This window comes from Epinephelus fuscoguttatus, linkage group LG11, assembly GCF_011397635.1.
Source record: "Epinephelus fuscoguttatus linkage group LG11, E.fuscoguttatus.final_Chr_v1".
Classification (NCBI taxonomy): domain Eukaryota; kingdom Metazoa; phylum Chordata; class Actinopteri; order Perciformes; family Serranidae; genus Epinephelus; species Epinephelus fuscoguttatus.
The window spans coordinates 15353886-15377344 of NC_064762.1; the positions used below are offsets into that span (position 1 = coordinate 15353886).

General features: G+C 42.7%; 1 protein-coding gene across 3 annotated transcripts in view; it reads right to left on the minus strand.

Annotated features, from left to right (window-relative positions):
• The window catches only part of LOC125896769 (disheveled-associated activator of morphogenesis 1-like), a 75723-nt gene that overhangs the window by 50880 nt on the left and 1384 nt on the right, over window positions 1–23459 (minus strand). For 2 of the 3 annotated variants that reach the window (XM_049589631.1, XM_049589629.1), the window contains exon 1: window positions 1464–1866. The exons of the other annotated variant lie outside the window; for it this stretch is intronic. The gene's annotated coding sequence lies outside the window, so the exon portion shown is untranslated. Of the gene's footprint in view, window positions 1–1463; window positions 1867–23459 lie in introns of those variants that run through there. 3 annotated transcript variants of the gene reach the window in all.

Consider the following 23459-nt stretch of genomic DNA (forward strand, 5'->3'; position numbering starts at 1 on the left):
GATGAAAGGGTACTTTGGCTTATCCGAAAGAGCTGTGGGGTTTCATCAGACAAAAAAGGCTGGAGACCATTAAAGTAGAGGATCAATAACTCCCTGACTCTCAGCAGAAAGGAAAGAGAAAGGAAGAACAATTATTGACTATCATCTAGATTACATCTGTGCTTCTACTAGCATATAAGATCCGAACCTTCAGATATGAGCTGTGGACTTTGAACGGCTCATAAGCAGCCGTCATCGCGGTCTCCCTGCGTGTGGCAGAAGGATGAGTAAACATTATGATGTGCTCCACAGCTGGGCACAGTCCAATATTAGTCACAAATCTGTTTCAGAGTAGTAAACAAGACGACCTCTCAGATCATCAATAATGGGGCGTGGACAGCGTGGTAATCTCTACTATGATACCCTGAGCTGCAGCCTGTCTTTAAAAAAAAAAAAAAAAAACCCTACCTCTTCCTCAGTTGCTATGGTAACCAGAGTGGTGGGTGACCGGTGCAAGCTGGGTGGGTGGGTGATTTAATGTAAGCCCTTTCCACCGCACATTACCCTCCTTTTTAATCTGCTCTGGATGTTTATAGGGGAGAAAATAGGATTGTCTCTCTAATTCAGCGGACAAAAACAAATAACACAACCATTAAGGATTACAGGGTAAAACCTAGCTTGCAGTCATTCAGCGGCTCCGTGAAATCCTGCAGAGCTGCAAGGACTAGCTGTCAGTCCTTTGTAATGCATCAAGTCTGCGTGGTGTTCACATGTAGAGGATTCATAACCTCTCGAGGGTGGAACCTGAGAAGGATGGGCAGTGACAGGAAACGAGCAGACCCCTCTCTGCTCAAGGTGACTTTCCTTTTCATTGACCTGATTATCTGCACTCCGCCCCCCTCACCATCGTGGAAAAAAGTATGCCATCCTCTCCTCTCTCACACACATTGACACTGATAAGGGGCTGCGTTCGCCAAACCACAGAGAGAAGCTGGTGGGAGGTAGCAGCCTGTAGCCTCCGTGCAGGAACACATTTTTCTACCACCACCTCACCCTATCTCCACACCAGCCTTGTCATTATGGGGCATTCCCCGCATACACAGGACAACTCTCTCACCATGAAATCACCCCCGGGGCCCGGTCGGAGCACCCTGTCAACCTCCCCTCCCCCCCGGTTACTAGGGCAACAACGTTTTTCCGCACCAACACCTCCTAATAAGACAGACGTGACACAATCACCTACGTCTTGGGGAGAGGAATCCAGCCCGTATCCTGGGGAGTGATAAAGCAAACCAGCAGCCCCGACTCCCCTGACAGAGACTCTGATAGCCTTGGACTATCTACTGGTCACATGCAGTCCACACACACACAAACACACAGACACACACATTCCAATCAGCAGCCGGCTCCTACTCCTGCACTCCTTTTCCTTGCACTCATTTGATTACAGGGTAGAACAGGCAGATTCATTGAGCTCGTCTTACCCTGTCCAGGAGTGGGCTCGCCTCTGTTGCATTCCCTTTATATCCTCAGCTCACTGCAGTATCCAGCTTTCTGCACTGTCGACAGAAAAACACAACACGCACTGGAGCATTTCCTGCGCAAGGTATGTAATCCACGCAGGTTCAAAGTCGTCTCTAATAAGCACCTTGAATTCCAGAGGCTGTCAAAATCAGCCTGAGAGGAAAATCCCAGTCAGATGGAGACTGTTTCTCTCTGGTGGCACGGGGGGCAAACAAGGGATAAACTCGCCATGTAGCATGAGCTGCTGTTTGAGATCTTGCAAACAGCCAGCTGGCCGGCGAGAACTTCTCCTCGGCGTATCCACTCCCTCCCTCACTAACCTCCTTCTCTCTGCCTTTCTCTGCAGAATGCAGTGGGGGCAGAGGGGACAGGCACAGATGTTACTGGCTCCAGGCCACACCCCTTTTCAACACTCCCATTCCTAATAGGATGCAGCCGAGCTGTGGCCGCCGCCCAACGCACCCCTCCCCCCGACACTGGCTCTGGACAACTTGTTTAGGGGTTGTTTGGAGAGTGGGCTTGTTTGGAGAGCTGCAGGAGGGAAACAAAGCTAAGGTGTAAAAAGTGTGTGGTGTAAATGTGGGTGTGTGAGAGAGAGAGATGGGAGGCAGCGAAAGTGAGACAAGGCTACTGAGGAAATGTCAAAAAACAAAAACTCAGAAAGGAAAGAAGTTAAGCTTCTTCGCATCACCCACCTTAAACACCTCCTGTGTATGATAGAAACACATTCAGCCCATGCAACTCAAAACACTGCACATATTCCATCCAAACAATCTGGCAACGATGAGACAGCTGACAAAATATCCAGAGGATTTTAATCTAAACAATCCCCGACACTCCCACATGATTTATGGCACAGGCATCACTCCTGCATCTCAGCTAATTACTGACTCACAACATCCAGCATTGCAACATAGTGATATTTTTTGGACTGTACCAAAGGAATAAAAATATGTAAGGAATTTAGTGTGGAAGATGCTCATGAAGAAAGCATTTCACTTGGAACAGAAGTACACAATGTCACAGTAATTTGGCCTTTAACTGCAAGACTTCACACAAGAGAATCAGATATATAACAAAGTAAGAACTATTTCAGTCAAGTCTTTCATTTAAGGTGAGTTTTCCAAGTAGTAGAAGGATATTTTGAATTTTTTAAAAATGGGTTGCACTTATCCATGCATTACCGACAGTGGGTGGCAGTCAGTGCACCCCAAGTTTGGAGAAGCAGGCAGAAGTACCGCCACAGAAGCTAAGCAATGCACTGCTGTGGCCGGGGGCAGCAGCAAACATATTTTAGCCACCCAAAAAAGCCCCATGTAACGAAATCAATATCAGTTTAACTGTACACTATATTAAGAATATTTTCACCTCTTTACCTTGCTGTCAGACAGCGATTTCTGACACTGGAACTGAAAGTATGGATGCATTCACACTGATGCTATTTGGTCCGCTTTAAACAAACCCTGGTCCACTTCCATGGATAGTTCGGTTCGTTTGTAGTGGTGTGAACGCTCATTCGAACACTTTGGTGCGGACCAAATGAGCGAACCCTGGTCCGCTTGAAAACTGGGTTCACTTACAAGTGAACCCTGGTGCATTTCGCTTCCAGTGGAACATGCAAACGGACTATCCAGCAAACCAAAGAGAGGAAGTGACGTAGAGTGCAGTGTATTTTGGGTAGAAAAAAACAAAGCCAGTGCGAACTGGGAGAAGCAGAGGTAAAAAAAAGAAAACGTTGGAAAATGTCTCGTGGGCAGACGTGGAGCAGTGAGGCGGTGCAGGCACTTATTGATATATGGTCAGAGGACTATATCGCAGTTGCTTGTGGCTACCCACAATGGATTTCCGTTTTTGGTCCTGACCAATCGATGAGCTGGGTTTTCTTCTTCCTCATGCTTTTTTTCTTCCTGGTTAGTGGCCGTTTCGGGCAATACCGCCCCCAAACAAGCAGCTGTTGTAACTGCATGACGTTGTCCAGGCTGTTTGGTCCGCCTTAAAAAGTGCAGTGTGAAAGTGAACCAGACCAAATGAAGGTGTGAAATATTTCGGCATTCCTCTCCCAATTGAACCAAGCCCCCCAGACTATCCTAGTGTGAATGTGCCCTAAACCTTATCTATGACTCCACTGACAAAAACAACAATTTTACCTCACTGTAAATGGGAGCTGCTGGTTTACCACTGCCTCCATCAGTTAGTTTGTTTGTGTTATTGTGACTTTGGTGAATCCAATATAACCCTTTAAAACACCAAAGTCACACAATAACACAAACTAACTAACTGATGGAGGCAGCGGTAGACAAGTGGCTTCCATGTTCAGTGAGGTAAAATTGTTGTTTTTGTCAGTGGAGTCTGGCTTTGAAGACAGCATAGATAAGTTGACAGAAATCGTTGTCTGACGGCAAGGTAAAGCGATGAAAATATTCTTAATACAGCGTACACTTAAAAAAATATTGGTTGTTTTATTATGTGGGACTTTTGTTGGGTGGCTTAAGTATGTTCGCTGTTAGCTTCCGTGGCAGTACTCCTGCCTGCATCCCTAACTCATGGCATGCCAACTGCCATCTACTGTAGGTAATACACCGTTGTACCTCAATACAACACCACAAATCTGAACGATCCCTTAAAGTGAAGTCAGAAAGAGTTCTTGACAGAAAACCCCATTATATAACTACTGCTAAAACTCAGTGGTTCATTTTGGCATCAACAGACTTTCTGTTCTTCCTTTTCCCCTAAATTCTGTCGTAAAACTCAAATAAGCAACCAAAAATGACAAACGTCGCCAGAGATAGGTCATATCGGCTGTCGCTAATTAGCGTAACATTAATTTTATGAGTGAGTTTAGTTGATGGCAGGCCATAATCAAACTTGGCTGCTGACGGGTTTGTGTGCTCTCTGCAAGCCGGTGTCTATGCTCAACCAAAGATTGCATGTGAGGTAGAAGAAGCATCGCTCTGTGACACCACTGCAAAACCGCCAGTTTTTTTTATAGCTTCCACAACTCTTTCAGTGAGATACAACTTCTCTTGAGCTGATCGTGTCACGTAAGGAGTTGCATTCTTCCAGTTAAACTTTCGTTCGTATCATATCAATGATCAAAGCCTGTCAACTTTATAGTTTTGAGTCAGGATCTTCAGTATTTGGATCAAATAGCATGTGAGAAATGAGGTGGAATTTAAAGGGCTACAGCTGTTATCACGGTGTCAGTCACATTTTTAATTAACATTTAGGTAAATTTTGATGTTGATAGCAGCAAAAACTCAATCTGAAAACACTCAGGATGGGGACATGCCTACTTTAAGAAGTCAGTATTGTTGACTCTACATCACGAGGTGTTGTTGATTCAACTCTGAAGTAAGTCTTGAGGCTATAACAACCAAACCAATTACTACCTTGTTGTTGTCAATACAGGAGGTGACAATATCAGACATGTTCTCATCAGAGAACAGAAGTCATCGACCTGATTCAGGCCCTACAGGTTTCCACGCAGGTGTTGACAGAATAAGTGTCACCTATCAGGTGTTGACTTCTGTTCTTCAGAAATGAGTCAAATGTCATCAGTGGGTTTCACAGAAACAAGACGTCAAAGTTCTTTTGTTGTCAAGTTTGTTGTGCAACACAGCTTTGTCTAATCAGAACTATCAGTGGCAGGGACACACAGCTGAGTATCAAATCCTCTGTAACTGAGACTGTCACTGAGACTATGGATCTACACGACTCGCCAAGGAAATTCTGGACTCGGACTCTGCTGTGCCAAAAGGAAGTCGCAAATCAAACGTAAAAGCAAAATTCAGATTTTTTCCTTAACAGCTGTGAGTGAGCACTGAGCGATTCTCAGTAATAGCAATGCTTCCTCGCTTCATCTCTTAACCATAAAACAGCATTAACCAACCACTTTTCATTAAGGATTATGGGCCATTATGGTCTCGTTACATGATTTTCAGGAAATTAAAACTTCAAAGTTTTCAAACAGCTGCCTCTCGCTGCCAACGTATAAAGTTGCCTGCAGCTTTAAGATTTATGGACCGCTTCCAAGTAGTCACATGTCAGTGCTAGCTGATACAATCTTCTAATGTATTGAGACTTTCTACTTTGAGTTTAAATAACCATATCTGAGACCGCACTGTTTGATCCAAGACTTGTTTGTATCTACAGGTTTGGCGCTGCAGACATCAGTGGTGAGCCGCACCGGTGCAGTCATGAGAGGATAACAGTGGAGGCTGTACGGTCCTGGGCAGCTGCCTCAATAAAGAATGTCATGCAGCTGGAATAACACGCAGGTCCTGTTCTCATGGAGGGCTTCTGTTCTGGTGGGACGTAGATCGTCCGTGTCAATAAAAGCCAGGACTGATGTTTTGGTGACCTCGAGGGCACCAGGTACACATGACAGGAAATGTATGGAACACTCTGGTTGATGACATTATCACAGATTGTGGCATTGTTGTGTTTTTCTGTGTTGTTTTGGAGGGTTTTAAAGTCCGATGTTCTGTGCCTCTTTGGTTGAATCATTTGGAGTTCTGTGATCAGGAACTGGCAGTGATCAAAGTCTTTCCTGGTAGTTAAAAAGAGAGGTTCCTGTTCCTGTAGCTCCTTTCCTACTGGACAAAAACCCACTAACATCTGGCTTTTGTCTTAAGTGGGAGAGGTAATAATCTGCTTTTATTTCTGGGACAAAATGACTCTATGGTAGTCACTGATATGGCTAAGTGCAATATCCAAATCACAGGAGGTGCAATGCTGGGACAAAGGTAAAATCACAACAAACCATTATACATGAAGCGTCGTGGTCCTAGATGGATGCCCCAGACTATAAATCATATTACAGATGTAAGGGAACATGCTTGTTTGGTACAGATCCTAGCAAAAATGACATCATCATCATTTTTATATTTTTTTTCAAGTGAAAATGAAATACAAAAATGACCATTCCCACTAAAATCACAACTCATATCACAGTTGATTATCTGTCAAAGCTCTAATCAGCAAACATGACACCTGGGTGGGCAGCTAATTTTTGCTGCTTTTACCGTCGGTAACATATGATACTCTTCGTCATCTCAGCCACAAATTCCAATTGTCTACATCCAAGCAGCACTTCAAATTAAAATTAGTCAGCACCAAATTCGAAAGAGAGACTAAATAAGTAACAGATATAAAAAAAGAAGTAACCACCGTAACATTTTCACATTTAACATTTTGCTTCATGTGTTGGCCTAGTAAGCAGGTCAGCAATATAAACAAAACGTAACATATAACGCACAATGCAACAAGGCTGAACAAAAACCAAACAGAATCCTCAAAGTTGCAAGCAGCTTTCTGCACATGTAATTTCCTGTTGCCAATAGGTGGCACTGTAACTACAACTAAATACTGTCACACCGTTCCACTGAAACGCTGAAGCTTCTTAATTAAGCGTGGCCAAGGTCTTTATATTGTACCGCCAAAATCTGAAGTCGATCTGGTGAAATATACAGAAGTTTGTTAAATGTCCAAAAATGCCCAAAAATTGCACAGTAAATTCAAAATGGCTGACTTCCTGTTGGTTTTAAAGTGTGGCTCCAAGAGGATGTTTTTAAATGTTGGGATGTTACATGCGCCTCTCAAGTTTCATACATCTAAGTGAAATGTACAGTGAGAGGTGCTTTGTTGAAATTTTGTTGGATGTGCTACGGAGCCAATTTGTCACACACGAGCACAAGACCCATAAAGTATCAATTTCGTCAACAGTTCTGATGCATGTGCAAAGTTTAATGAGTTTTTGATAAGCCCTTTAAATGTTTTGTGAATAAATACTAAGCATAATGTCCTTGCACCTGTTGAGGCTTCAGCCTTTAAAAAAAATCACCTGCCATCTGCCACGATGACAGGCACAACTACATTCCTTGTGGGACACCAGATCTGACGGACAAGTATGAAATCAAAAGTTGAAAGCTGCTGAGGCTTGGAAACCACTTTGTAATGCATCAACAGCGATACAAGGAAGCACTGAAATCTGCCTGGCTGCAGATAGTAGATGACCCTGAGAAGTTCAGCTGTGATTACATGCCTGTTGACTGAGTTTCTCTGCTAATAGAGGAAATAAAAGGACTCTGGTAAAATGTTAATCGTTCTGCCTACAGTGTAAAACATTGGATCAAAAGCCACAAACACAGAAACTGATAGAAGTAGTGGAATAGAAAAAGATCTGCTGCACGCTAATGATAAGTCTATTCTCGGCAGAATCATGACTGACAGACCTTAAATAAAAAAAACTCTCAGACTGCTGCCAAGGAATGTGTGAAGGGGGAACGTTATATTATGGCTCGTATCATGTGGTGGAGGGGAACAGGGCCACACCATACATATGTTTCATTCCGGGTGGGGCTATATCCATAAATTCCACCCATGCAGCCCTTCCCTTGCAGGAGACCCTAACATTCACAAATTAAATGCCAGGATTGAAAAAGGTCCTACTGGTCTCTACCCACCCTCTGGAAAGCTTGTAATTACCCCCTCCCAGAAGGGGCCACACGACTTTCTGCATCCACTACTCTCTCTAGAAGTCAGCCAAATCAACTGCAAACACGAAAAGGAAGTCCAGGATACAACACTTTACAGTTTGGAGCAGTGTTTTAGAAAGAAAACTGCAGAAGACGTAAGTGTTTTTCAAAGAGGATAGATGTGACAAACTAGCTTGTGGTAGAGACAGTAACAATACATCATGGCTGGAGCACCCACATGATGTTTTCTCCTTTGTCACATAATCAGAGAGCGAGCTTCTGTTTCCTGTAGTCCAATAAAAGCATATAAATAGCAATAAAAACATCATGGAGCAGTTTAATATTTGTCTCCCTTCACATTTCAGTTTATCTCTCTTTATAAACAGACATTATGAGTCTGATTAATGAGAGTGAAAATTCAGTCTTGTTCTAATGAACAAATCATACGTATCTGTATCATATTTTTCCTCTTATCTGTAGTGCAGTTTGTTTTAATGTGAACTGTCGAGTATTTGAGGTGTTGACTGTAGAGATGTCTGCCTTTTCTTCAATATAATGGAACTAGATGGCACTCAGCTTGTGGTGCTCAAAGCGCTAAAATTTACATTTAAAAAACTTAACAGCAACGTCTCTTTCCGGAAATTATGACCTGGTTACTCAAGATAATCCACAGACCTTGTTGTGAGCAGTTTCATGTAGGAACTATTTTCTTCCTACTGAACTACACCCGCCAAATGTATCAGAGCGCAGAAGGAAGTGTGCATCTACTCATGGGCGAGAGGCTCATGTTTGTAACTTGAATTGGGGTGAACTGTCACTTTAATTTAAGGGCAACCACCTGGCTTTTTCCAAAGCATTTAACCATCTCATGGTCTTACTCAGTGTATGGAGTGGAGATTAAATGTAACCTCTAGATGAGTTCGATTTTTTTCACAGTCATATTATCTTTAAGTGAAGTCAAAGGACTAGTGGCGATGAAGGTTGACTGTTGCCTCACCTCGCGTCACCTGTGTCTCGGCTAAAGAGCGGCACTTGAGCACACTGCAAAGATTACAGCTAACCGCCAACTAGCACATATGTTGTATGCGCCTGTGTGAGAGGAAGTAACTCTCCCTCGCAGGGGATGGCGGTAGTCTGCATTCGTCACAAAAAGGAAACAGCAAAACCTGGATTTAAGACACTAGTTAGCCTGTTAACACATTAAAAACACAACCTGATGAATGTTGAATCCGCTGAAAAACAGCTGACAAAGGCTGACTAGTGAATGTCAAAAGAGCTCCAGCAACACTTGTGGTATGAAAAACAACTTTATTGACCAAAAGGCTGACTAGTGCCAACCGTGCAGGACATGCCGCAAAAACTAGGGCGACAGACACTCACCAACTTCCAGATATTGGCTAACGACTGACCATTGGCTTGGTGTGTCAGGGCACTTTGGTATCTGAGCTTTGCCAAACTTCTGAACATATTTTTTGGCGTTTTTATTTTTTGCTCTGCTGTCTAATATAAACAAGGATATAAACAAAGATTCTTTCTAAACTAGTTGACCTCTTTAACCAAATGAAAAAACTGGAGAACTGAGGGAATACAAAGATAAAAGAAGAAGTGGAGGGCACTGCTGCAAACATAATATTAAGTGACTGGCTGCAGCTGCAGTGAACGTGCTTGTAACGGACTGACAGAATTTGAGGGTTAAAAGGCTGTGGCTTAACTTGTTGATCCTCCAGATGTAGGCCAAGCTCACAGCGCTGAGAATCAGTGGTTAACGATTTCAGCAGAGAGATAAGACAGAGGAGGCCGCGTAATGCAACGTTACAGCAGAGGTAACATATAAACAAACACATCAAATAGAGTATAGTTAATCCAACATAATCCAATCAGTATCAGTCTGCTCTGAGGGTGAAGACAGCTTCAAAACACTCGATGACTATTAGCTAATGACACACACGGATGCTCCGAGAATTAGCTCACCAGACTAAATCCATGTGAAAAGGTCTGAGGTCTGGGCCTCATGTGTGACCGCCAACACGGATGTGAGACTGGCTTATGTCCAGCCGGACGCACGACTGACTGACTCAGAGGCGAGGTATAGAAATACACCAAGCTGGCATACAGTACGCGGCCATCTTGCATGGCTGGATGGCTGAGCTGCAAGCTGCTTATCTCAGGGTGTGTCATAATCTCAGCACAGAAAAACAACCTGAGACCAGACCAGCCAAAACTCAATATTAAAGCTGGGTAAATCTGCTGGGGAACCTAAACTAAGAGCTGGGCAGCCCAATGAAAAATGAAACCACAACACAAACAGCAGAAAAAGGGATGTTTGGGGACATTAACAAGGACACCTGCTGTTTAACAGGATCGACCTGACAGCTTCTGCCCTGTGGCCTCGCAGCTATCAACTGCACAAAGCAAACTGCGGGGACACAAACAACACTGTGCTCAGGGCAGCGGTAAACTGCTAATATCTGTGTGAGTCTCCTAAAAACACACTGATAGATAAAACTGTAAAACAATCCCAAAGTTTAAGAGCACTGACGGATGAACCAGTTGTTCTAAAGGTTAACCTCTGAATCACAGCACTGGTAAAAGTATAACAAGTTACATAACTGTGAGAAGAGAAAGAAATATGGACGTGGACAATGGTCGCTGCTAAAAGCTGTAACACAATCACTCCTGAGGAACATTTAGCTGTTGACGCAGCTGGTTTCGTCTGACTGCACGGCTGTTTTGACGGCTTTTCTACAGTAATGTTATCACACAGATATGTTATACTGTGGGAACCTGCTCCTCGAAGCAGCAGCAGCAGCTTAAAACTCTGCCCAAAATAACCAGGACACCTTGTGTTCCTGAATGGAAGGTGCCTACTGTGGCTATCTTTAAGATAAAGAGGAAACTTTCCCTGCCAGTCGAGAAGAAGAAGAATAACGAATAAAGACGGCAGTGTCAGGCCCAGCTCACTGAAATTGTTTTTTTTTAAAGTGCATATAATGTTTCCGCTCCACCTCAGCATCTGCAGTTTAAGGTCTGCATTATGATAGCTTTATTGGTGGTGTAATGAATGTCTTGTGGGTGTGGTTTAGCCAGGTGGTAGGAGGCAGGGTCAGCAGTGACATCACACTTGGGAGTTGGTGGTAATGACTCATTAGCCGCTATTAGTCGCACCTGGAGGGAGAGGTGGAGCTGATCAGGCACGCCACAAGGGAGACGCCGGAGGCAAGACATTCTGAAGACAAAAGAGACTGCGAATGCGTTTGACATGCCATCACGAATTATCCATGTAAATACACATTCACTCTGAACAACCACGAAGAAGAGCGAGCTGGCCGATTGGTCTCGAAGGGTGTCCTGCAGAGTCGTCCGGTCCGAGCAAGCTGGTCGCGAGGAGCAAGTGCAGTGGCCTGGCAGTCACATCTAATGCAACACGTAGGGAGAGGCACTGAGTTACGGGCTTGCTAGCCTTAGTTGATGAGGTTTCACGAGCCATATTTAGCAGCGTAACAGTCTGCCAGAAACGATGGGTTTGGATTAGACCCTGTCAAACCAGCACATGGTGGGACACGTTCCGAGGCATGTTGCTGTCCATGAGGATTGGAAGGAAAACTTTTGCATGTCTAGAGCATCGGTCGTTTGTTGGGGTGAGCTCCATCTTTAAATTGAACGGGAATCAAAGGTGACGAGATCTCCATCTTGAGAAAAGGTGACGTAAGCCTGCAGACTTTACTGCCTTTGTGACAAGGGAGAGACTGCAGAAGACAGTAAACGCCAGCAAGCATTTGGAGTCGTTTTTGCATCCAAGTGTGGACAGAGAAAAAATCCATTTTCAAAAATCTCTGTATACTTGTAGACAGGGCCTCAGTCTATAGCCAAGCTGGGATGTATTACTTTCATGCATGTTATTTGTAGGAAGAAAAACAACGTGCCTCACAACAAAAACGCCAAAGAAACAAAAGGTCCTCTTTTAAACGATCACAAATTCAATAAGAATGTGCATGACATTACCAGTTCCAGAGACGCCAACTCAGTTAACTGGAAATCGCATTACTGTGGTAAAACTACCAACGACATCTCAGCTCAGGAGGTATGCAAACAAAAGAACTGTTAAACCACAGTGTGCATTTATTTCCCTACATTATGCAGACGATTATCTGGAACAGAGGCAATGCGGGTTGACTTCATCCGTGATCAGGTCCCAACTCCTAATCCTGTCGTGAACTCCTGATTTCATAAAGTTGCATCAGTTCCGAATGAAAGATATAAGATATAGCCTAAACATATTTTTCAGGCTTTGCCCTTTTGTTTGACAACTTGTCAGAACTTGAGCGTGCCTTCTGGAGGGTGGGGCGGCGTTTTAGGGAGCAGGATAAAGCATGCCGTGCTCTGGCATAGTCTGCTGCAGAATCTGATATCTGTCTGCCGTTTCAAGGCCTGTTAGACATGCTTTGGTTCGTGTCTGAGGGTGAAACATGTTGGCATCTGACCCGGTGCAATCGAAGAAATTCATCAAACAGACAGAATGCATCACATATTCTGCCAATACACACGTAATTTCCAAAATGAACCACTAAGTGTTTTTAAAGCATTAATATGTGCCCTTAAGGCTTGAAATTAAAAGACAGTGAACTCTGAGGTCATAGACGTCAAAACAAGCTTTGAACTTTTGGTTGTTTTAAAGCTCTGAGTCAGATGAAAAGGCCTGCACCTGGATGCTGCCACAGTCACCATCTTTTGAGGTTAATCCTCTTTATAAAGGTGCCCTGATAACGTACAGGAAATGTTCTAAACTCTGGGATTTAACGGTTGAAAAAATGCTGTTATACGGGCCCAGTAACGAAGCTGCACAGGTGAGCATGATAAGGTTGCCTTTGATATGTTGAACACGCGTCAGCTTTCAGTGATTGAGCTGTTATTACCGTAACTACAAGTGGCAGCCTGAACTGATGACTGCACAAAACTCACTGTCTGACACAAAGACCAGCTGGAACCTCTCCTGCAACGAAAAACACAGAAAGACCCCTGAAAACTGCAAACTCATTAAAAAAAAAATCTTACTTCCAGCGTCTCTGCTTTGGGAATTAACATTAATAATGTGACCTAGACAAAGGGGATGGAGGCGAGCAAGGATTGAAACATGAATCCCACTTGGCCCATAAACCCTCCCTCCCATCCTCCCACACCAACATCTCGGTTATGGGACTCCCCCACACACGTACAGGACCCACATGCTCCCTTTGTTTGAACCGCAGCATGGCTACACTCTTTCCACGTCTTGCGGCTTAAGCCACACAAGTGATTAATTTTGATGCTCATTGTCATGATAATTCTCTCGGTCTGGCAGGAGAACAGTCACTTTCTAACTTTGTTGACTACGACCGAACGCAAAGCAGGACTATTAATTAAAAAACTACATAAGATGAAAAACATTAAGCGATTTAAAGACTTCAGCTAGGAAGTATAAATATAGCCTCAGTCATGTGACATACTGTAACAGCCTCAGACAATTACGTCACTCTAAATAACAGGCAATTAACCAGTGAAGACAATTTCCCAAAACTGAGATGTTTTTAGATGTGGGTGCAGCTCAGGATACAACAAGTAACAATAAAGACATCTGAGGTGATTCCCTGCTCATGTCACAGCTAAAAAACACCTGGCTGTGTGGATGAAGGTGACTTCTGAAGACTAAGGAGACACATACAAAATATAACTGAAATATATTAACCCAACCTCACATTTAAGTTTTACTCCTCCTGGGGTTAGGTAGCCTACTATCCCTTGGATGTGGAGGTAAAAATCTGTTGCATCGCTGTTCTCTCTGGAAGGATTATGTCTTGATGCTGAATAGACACTAATCAGAAATTTAACTCTCAACATTCTGATCATCTGTAACAACTTCGTAAGATCAGGCTGTACGTTCCTGGCAGCTGGACCAACTGGATAGGGAAACGTAATGGACGTAAACATGTGTCATGTTTATGTTCTAAGTAAGGCCACTTCCTGATTTTTGGTGATTATTCGGAGAGGATGGCAGAGCATGAGCAACCAAAGATGGTACAATCCGACCGCTACCCCCTTGCTTAAAAGCTAGTGTATAGAAGCATTTTGGCTTGTATTAAATTAAAATGAAAGAGAGGTTAGCACTGTCGCCTCACAGCAAGAGGGTTCCTGCTTCAAGACCTTCTGTGCAGAGTTTGCATGTTCTCCCTGTGTCAGCGTGGGTTTTCTCCAGGTACTCCGGCTTCCTCCCACAGTCCAAACACATGCAGGTTAATTGGTGACTCTAAATTGTCCGTAGGTGTGAATGTGAGTGTGAATGGTTGTCTGTCTCTATGTGTCAGCCCTGTGATAGTCTGGTGAACTGTACAGGGTGCACCCTGCCTCTCGCCCAATGTCAGCTGGGATAAGCTCCAGTCTCCCCATGTCCCCTAACAGGATAAGCGGTTACGGAGAATGAATGAATAAATGAATTTTAAAGATGGATCATTACAAATACGCCATGTTTTAAAAGGAAGGCGTCGTGCAGTGAGAAAAAATAAATCATGTATAGAAGTCAAACATTTTGATGCATCAATAATCTTTTAACAATTGCATCGTAGCCCAGTGAATCAGAATCAAATCATGAGGTGTCAAGAGATTTCCTTTAAAATTGTCTTGCTGATCGAATTGCACGACTGGCTGCTGCATTTTACACACAATATCTCTGATTATAGTCTTTACCTCTTCAAACAGTCTAAAAAAGTATCTCTGCAGGCTTGAGAAGTAGCACAGCCTGTACTGTGCTGTCAAAGGTACGACTGCAACAAGTTCAGATTGGCCCAAAATATAACTTCAGAGGTCACCCAGTTCTAGTTATAGAACCATTAAGACTGCAGATCTAGGCTTGTTTCTCTGGAGGGAGGCTGCTCTGTGGAGATGAGTCTGTGCTGCATCAACAGTGACTGGGCTGGACTCTAAAACACATGGTAATTACACAGGTTCAATAGATGAAGGCTAATGTGCCAACTTTTGAAAACATGTTCACACTACACTCAAACAGTGACGTCAGGCTCTTCAGATTTAATAATCTCATTAATTAAAACATCTGCAGGGGCTGTGAGTGTTTTTCCCATCAGCCTTTCTTACAGGCCCAGTTCACATCATCTAGTGGCTGTGATGCATTTTTTATTGCTAATAAAAAAACAGAGTGAATGTCTTGCTGTGAAGGATCAATTACTCACCAAAGGGTCTGAGAGCTGTCGACCTTAAGCCCATTAATTAAAAATCTGCCACCACTGAGTGGCTGCACTGGAAACAGAGTGCACTGCCCTTTAACCTCCGAACAATCAGGGGGGTCAGGAGTCAGTGGTCTTGGGAGGGGACAAGCAGTGTGCAGTTATTGGGCGAGTATCTAAACTCATCTGCCAATGTCAGTGTTTAGGGTACAGTTTTGTGTTTGTTCTTTTTACTGAAAGGGGCAGGTAGGAAAAAGTAGTATTTTTTATGTTTTTTTATTTTGTATGCATATATATGTGAAATCTGCAAACTTCCTGTTTTCATTTTTAGCCGTTACTGATGTATAGTTTAAACACGATGGTCTGATCTATCTGGTCTTTGCTGCTCTTTTTTCGGCATAACCAATTGAGGCAGCAGTGAACCAGCAACTCCTGTGTTCTGTGAAGTAAAATTTATGTTTCTTTGAATGGAGTCTGGTGGCTTTGAGATAATGGCTTCAGTTTAACGTCAGAAAGGCTGTGTGACAGCGAGGTAAAGTGAAGTGAAGATACTCTAACTATTGCATATTCTTAAACTGATAGTTTTTTTGTAGGTCGGCTTTTTAAGTGGCTAAAAACTAACGAATCGAGGCAGTGTTTCTCAGCTTAGTTTCATTTTATGGACGTGACGCAGAGGTTGTCTACCTGGCAGTTATTGTTAACAAACATTGTGAGTCAGATTATTTGTATTTTAATCCAAAACAATGTCTGTTTTTTGGATTCTTTCCGAAATATTAAGTTCTAACAGAAGAATGGTCGAGGGTTTCTGTCAAAAAACTGTTCAGAAATACATCCTAATGTATCTCGTCTTGTGAAACAAAAAGTGCATTAATTTTGTATGAGGGAAGAGAGGAGGATGTCCTTATTTCAGAGGAGGTGGCCCGCCTCTATTTTAAAACAACCCCAGACTCTTCTGTTTTTCTCTTCAGTAAATGACGTTTAGAAGGTCTCAATCAAGCTCAAGGTTAGTTATCATACTCAACTTTATACAAATGAAACAAGCTGAGAGGTTGTCCGGCTCATCCACAAAACAACAACCCTCAAAATGTGGGGTTGGGTCTTGGGTGTGGCCAACAACGGCTGTCTGAGCCCAGCTGTCCCAACAGCGAGGACAAGTGCAAAGTCGGGCCAGACTGGGGGCAGGGTGTGGCATGGCAGGGGTGCCATGGTGACGGAGCAGGCCTCGATAGAGAAGGGATGCTAAATGAAGCTATTGTCTGGCCCAAGTGAAGCACACCACACAAAGAATGGCACATTCAAACAGTCATACAGGCCTATTGTTGTGGCGGGCCAGCAGAGCGCTGCAGGTCCACAGTTTCTCCCACAGGATCCACGACACATCGTGCAGAGAGAGTGAGATCTGAGAACGTGGGGCTCTGACACCAGCAGGAACAACACTGACCTGGAGAAACCTTTGCCCCAAACAGTTCAAAGACTTTTTAGATCTCTTCATAAACATCACTGGACTAGTCCGACTGAAAATGGCTGCTCTCGCTCTGATACATCTGCTACTAAAACGGACACATTCAGCTACAGATCTAAAGCGACACATGAATTCATAACAAAGCATATGAGCATTTTTGAACACACTACTTTCCTACTGTGACGTTAACTAAAGTGAATATCTCACCCTAACCCAAATCAAATATTAAAGCTGTACTGGTGTAACAACAGGTCGCTTGTTAATAGTAAATAGTGATAAAAAACATTAGAACAGTAGAACCAAACTTCTCTCTACCCACTTCCCGCTTGTTGCTGTCCTCTCTGAACTTAATGTTTGGGTGTGTAAACTTCTTATTACTCATGCATAAATTTCATGAGATCAGGGGAGGCAAAGGAGAGACGTCATTCAGTAATAATCACTGCTGACTCAGCTGAAGAAGGAACATTACATGGAGACTGAATCAACCGTTTTGCCTTCATCTTTTACTTGTGTTACATTAGTCATCTTCTGCAGCTTTTGTCATCTTCTGTGTCTAAAGTAAGATCCAGTGAGGTCTAATGGGCGATCCTTGCCTTAAAAAACAACCACTGAACAGTTTAAAGTGATGGATGCGGCTACCATGATGTGACCCATTGACAATTTCCCATTTCGGCCGTCGCTATCTTGATTTTTTGGAGCAGAAGTGACTATACTTGGATGAGAGGGTGGAGCTGTTCAAGTGAGGGCTCCAGCTCCACCCTAAATCATGAGTAACATTAAGCCTTAGCAAGATGTAAACTGATGAGTTATATAAAAAAGATCCTCCTGTACAGTTGTCATGGGTGTTGAAATTAGCTTTTGAGACCAAAACTGTTTTTTGTTCCAGACTGTAAACATGTTTATTTCAGCATTTTAACATGGAGGTCTATGGGGGTTGACTCGCTTATGGAGCCAGCCTCAAGTGGTCATTAGAGGAACTGCAGTTTTTGGAATGTCCACATTGGCTTTAGCCCCGTGGCATGCCGCTTGATAACTACATACCACCTGCCATCTACTGTAAATTTGCGAGTTTACATTTCCAATCATGAAATCTGTGTCAAATTTAAGTGTTTTCAGCGGGCTAACATGACACTAGCAATGTTCTAAAAAAATTCCTTGGAAAAAAAGCCTGTTTTTTAAAATGATTACCTTATATCAAAATTATTACATTATCAGTTTAAAAAAAGGACCAGGCCATTATCAGTAAAAATATTATTACAGTATCAGTCAGGACGTTAAATTACATTATTGGTCAAGTTATTACATTGTTTGACTTGATTATATTTAACATCAGGTTAAGTGCAAAATTTTACTACATTTTCAGGACATTATTACATTAGCGGGTGCTACAAAGTCTACAGAAAGGTAATTAACATGTGACACGTGCAGCATTTGAATCGAGTCCAGTAGCTATGACACTATGGTATGTATACGAACTGGATTTGCTTCCTTCTCTTACTATAATTATTCTTTTACTGACAGTAAAAGTGTGCGTCCACTAAATGCTTAACCTAAGTTATTATAGGCATTAACACATATCTTATACATGTGAAATATTTAAACAGCTCTCCATGATGCATGAGTTACAATTAATGCATTATTTATATCCCTAATATGTGTAAGTATGATAAAGAGGAAGCGGATATAGCAGCTGATGATCTTAAATAATAATATACATTTTGATTATTCTCACAGGGAAAGCAGTCATTACAGGACTGTGGTTCGACACCTGCCTCTGTACATTAATGCCACCACAACATCCACAGACCATGCTGACATATGGTGGTCTTTAAGGGGCTCAGCTGTGCTACAGCCACTCCTTAATGACATCCACCATTGAAGAAATAATTAGTCTATACCTCCCCCCCTGTTGTCGGTGCTGTCGTTTACTCTTTCACTCTGTAGTGCTTAATGGGAGCTGACCGGGGAGGCTGGTCCCCCCCTGCTGCACTGCCAGTCCTGTGAAACGCAACACTCAGTTCATTAACCCAGTTCCCTGTGAGAGCTCCAGCAGGGTTTGTATGTGCTGACGGACAGGAGAGCAGGTACAATACACTGCTGCTGTTTATGGACTGACAACTTTGGTGTTAATGCTTTGCTGTGGGAAGCCTTATCAGTCTATTGCTGACATATTCTGATATCGCTGTATGGTGGAAGATTTTTAAAGGACCTGCAGACACCCTGTTAAACATCATTAAAATGGTCCCCACTGAGGAAATGTAAGGACAGAGCAGCTCATATCCCAACAGAAACAATTGACCGGTGTGTGCTCCGGTTCTCCACCGGTGCCAATAGAGACTGAGTCACAATGCTGCAGTCAGTTTCACAGAGGACAGTTTGTGTCTACTTCTGTTTCCGACAGCAGCCCAGAGAGTGTCGGTGCCTGTGACAACAAGAGGATGACGTGAAACATCAACAAACGGCTGGTGCCAACAAAACAAGGCGACAGTCTCTGCAGCTGACGGCTGTGCTTGTGTAAAGGGAAGCGGCGCCATAATGTGTCATATAATGTGCTTATGATTGCTAAGCACACTGGCAGAGCTGCCGCCAGCAACAAATATGCCGCAGTAACACAGAGTAACAAGCTTGTCGAGCTAAATGCAATGACTGTTGTGTTTGCAGGTCTGTCAGATAAGAAGAAACAGTCAGGAGTTTGGGCTAAAACAGTTGGATAAACACACTCCCTTACTTAAGGTGGGCTTGTGTGAGGGTTCAGCTAGGGATGCATGATATTGGAATTTCTGCCCATATCCAATATGCCAATATATAACAACTTATTTGGCCGATAAGCAATAACGATATCGATATATCCACTTTTTCCCCACCTAATTTTAGTGATCATCTAGTAAATGGGAAACGGACCTGATTGGTGGACACCTCCGCCCCAGTCTCTTCTACAGCGGAATTAACATCATATTATGCATGCATACCCTTATCATGATGGCCAACCAGAAGATGGAGACATGAAATACAATGCTTTTCAATGTATGCAATATTCATTCATTGTGCAAAATAATAAAAAGCATGTTGGCTGATTCATTTTAAAGCCAATATTGACTGATACCAGTGACATGCAGATATCATGCATCCCTAGGTTCAGCATTAAAAACCTAGTCTCGCATAGCTAGACCTATCTTCACAGCACTGTGTCAGCTAGGGCTGCCACTAATGATTATTTTCATTGTCGATTATTTCTTCGATTAGTCGACTAATCATTTAATCGAAAAATGTGTTAAAATGTTGAAAAATGTCGGTCTGTCTCTCCCAAACCCCAAAATTATGTCATCTAATGTCTTGTTTCATACTCACGCCTAAGGGTTTTAGTTCACTGTCACGGGAGAGTGTGTAAAGCTGCCAATATCTGAACTTAAGAAGCTGCAGTAAGAGTATTTTGACATACTTTTATAGTACTTTTCTATGAAAAATGACTCAAACCGATTAGTCGACTACTAAAATAGTCACCGATTATTTTAATAGTCGATTAGTCATCGATTAGTCGACTAATCGTGGCAGCCCTAGTGTCAGCACTAGAGAAAGGTCTGGAGGCACACATTATCATTCTGCTTTAGGGGAAAAGGTCTCTGGGTTGTTTGTATTTCTTTAAACCAATCACAATCATCTTGGGCAGCGCTAACCCCAGGATGCGGCCATCGTGCCCTGACAATATAGTGTCAGGAGTTATTTGTTTTGCTTGAACATTTGCACGTAAGAAGATGAGCACTGTCATTAAAATGGCTATTTTGACGCAAAATTTCGACATATGACAAACCCAATTTGATTGTTGGTGCCTGACTACACATAAGCTCTGGGCGAGACTACTGGACCCATTAAAAGCACAGATGATTTGCTAGCTCTATGTGGCTCTTGTTGAACATTATGACAACAGTATCACAGATCTTTGAGTGAAGTGGAATGGATCGGTACACTGGTGAAGTCAGCATCACAGGTGTATGCCGCTGCCAAGGTCACAAGAAGTGGTAATTCAACTCTGACTGGCCATGTCAGCAAACGTGTGTCAGCAAAAGTCATGTGAGACGGAGCCTGGGCCTTTCCCGAGGTGTGTTCACAAGTTGTTTTATTTGTTGTAGATCTTTACGACGAAGCCATGCCTTACTGCACAATCCAAATCTTTGTTTAAAACTTGGCATTTTGAGTGAGTAGGTTGATAACTCGGAGATTGTTGTTGTGAAGGGGATTTTACAAATGGTAACAGGGAGATAGCAGAAAGGGGGGAGGAATAGTTGCCAAAAACAGGCTTAAAGCCACAGTCTACATCCACTGAGGCAGAGTATTAAAAACACAATGCACAATAAATAAGTGATGTCAATGTAAAGTCCCTTTGAAATACTGGGTTTTATAAAATAAACTGACTTGAAGACAAGAGCATGTCAGGATAGGCTTTGTGAGCAACCAAGTGCAAATCTGTCAATACCGATATATCTGTAATTAGTCAGTACCAGCCAGTAATACTGGCCCATGAATATCTGTATCGGTCAGGCTCTAATAGAAAGGCTTAAAGCACATACCACTCAGGAAAGCAGTTGACTAATCATCTGCAATGTGCACCTATTCAGAAAAACAACACATGCGATTCAAATGTCAGGGCCTGTCAATGCTGATGTGTACTCAGTCAACTCCCTGTCTGAGCATTAACACTGTGGACAAAATAACAGCACGGTACATCATGTAAGGCTTCTCCCGTGTTTACAGTGAAAACATGTCTGCAGCTCACACCACAGCAGTAAGCCCTCTCACAAGGCAGCGGACCATTACAAGCACGTACAGGCCCCCCTCAGTGGTTTAGACCATTTTAATTCTCGGGAATGCGAGCCTTTTCTGATAAGCGCCTAACTGGGAGTAAGCCTACCGCTAGAATGATTACGCTGTGATAATCTCTGCGCTGAGCTCTCCGGCTGACCTGTAACTTCGTGGCTTTCACAAGTGAGTCATTCCACTTCTCAGCATGGTGATAAAAATGAACTCAGAACAGGTGAAGCATCAGATGTCTGAGATCTCCAGGGGACGGTCCTTTGATAGAGGGTAATGTGGCAGGTAGGGCCCTTTATGAGGGGCCAAACATATGTGACCTCAATTTATCATCAGAGGATAAGAATGGGACTGGGGCACGTGGAAAAAATGATAAACTCTGAATAGAAATTTTGTTTGAGGCTAAGTGCATATTTCACATATCAAAGCTTGATCCACACAAAAATCTGTAAAGGCAAATTTAAGGTTATCAGGCATTTGCGGGCCTGTGTGCCAACAGATTACAGCCTCACTGATAAATCGGCCACGGCAGATGTTCCAGTCAATATTGAGTTATTGCAGTTATGTCTGTATCTGTGTATATTGTGTAATAAGAAACTGCAGAACTGCCAAGACACATCTGATGTAATTTAGAAGCAGTGTCTCCATTACATAACAACTCACAACCACTGACAAGTTTATTTATAAGCTATAAAATCTTGGTTACAGTGCTTTAATGACAAAATTATCAATAAATAAATAAACTGTTATATCGTTACGTAAATGGATATCAACAAGTGTATCACTACTGGATTTAAAAAACCCTCTCAAATAGGCTTTCTGATATTGGTATGGACTAGAGATGCAATAAATAATTCGTTTATCAATTAGTTGTCAACTAATAAAGTGATCACTAACTAATATTATAACTGATTTATCAGTTTGAGTCATTTTTAAAAGAAAAAAATAGACAAATTTCTCTGATTCCAGCATCTTAAATGTGAATATTTGTGATTTTTGAACTCCTCTGAGACAGTAAACTAAATAAATTTGAGTTATGGACAAAACAAGACACTTGAGGACGTCATCTTAGGCCCTGCTTAGATATTTTGTCTAAAAACGGTAAAGTCTGTCCTTTGCATTTTAAAAAACATCTGCGTTTATATGACGACGTTATTGAAATGATCCCCGTTCACACAGAGCCGCAAAATCTACTTGAAAAGCTGTAGTATGCAGGCCAGGCCATGGGTGGCAGTGTAAATTTGCAAAGCAACACCACCGCATGACGCCATGTGCCTGTGCTTAAGTGCCTTCCTCTACAACGCGGTGATTACAAACCAAAACAAAGAAGACACACTGGTGAAAGCATGCACAGATAACTTTGTCTGGATGGACGACGAGGTGGAGTTGCTACAGTAACAGATGTACACTTCACTTTAAATCAACAGGGTGAGCAGCACAAACACAGCTCGGCATTGTTGTTGTAACGGTAGACTTTCTCACGCATGCCTAGTGACTGGAACGGTAATGCGCATGTGCGAAAATTTTCGGTTTTCAGAGGAACTGCATATTGCAAGTTTACATGACAACGGAGACGCTGCCGTTTCCAAAAAATTGCACTCTGGAACCCGTTTTCAAAACGTTGCGTTTTCAGGCACCCAAAACGCCGCTGTCGTGTAAACGATCGGCCAAAATGCAACTAAAGTTTACGGTTTTCAGTTGAAATCGTTGTTGTATAAACGGGACCTTAGACTCTGAGAAACACTGGTTGACAAATTTCACCATTTTCTGACATTTTGTAGACGGAAACAGGTCACTGATTAATCATGAAAATAATCAACAGATTAATTGACAATGAAAATAATCATTAGTTGCAGCTATGGATGGTTACTGAATGGGCCTATTGGGCACAGGCCCAGAGGCCCAAATTAACAAGAACCAGGAAGAGACACAAAAATACCACAAAGAGGTGCAAAGGAACTGCAAAGAGACAAAAAAATGACCTTTAAGAGACACAAAATC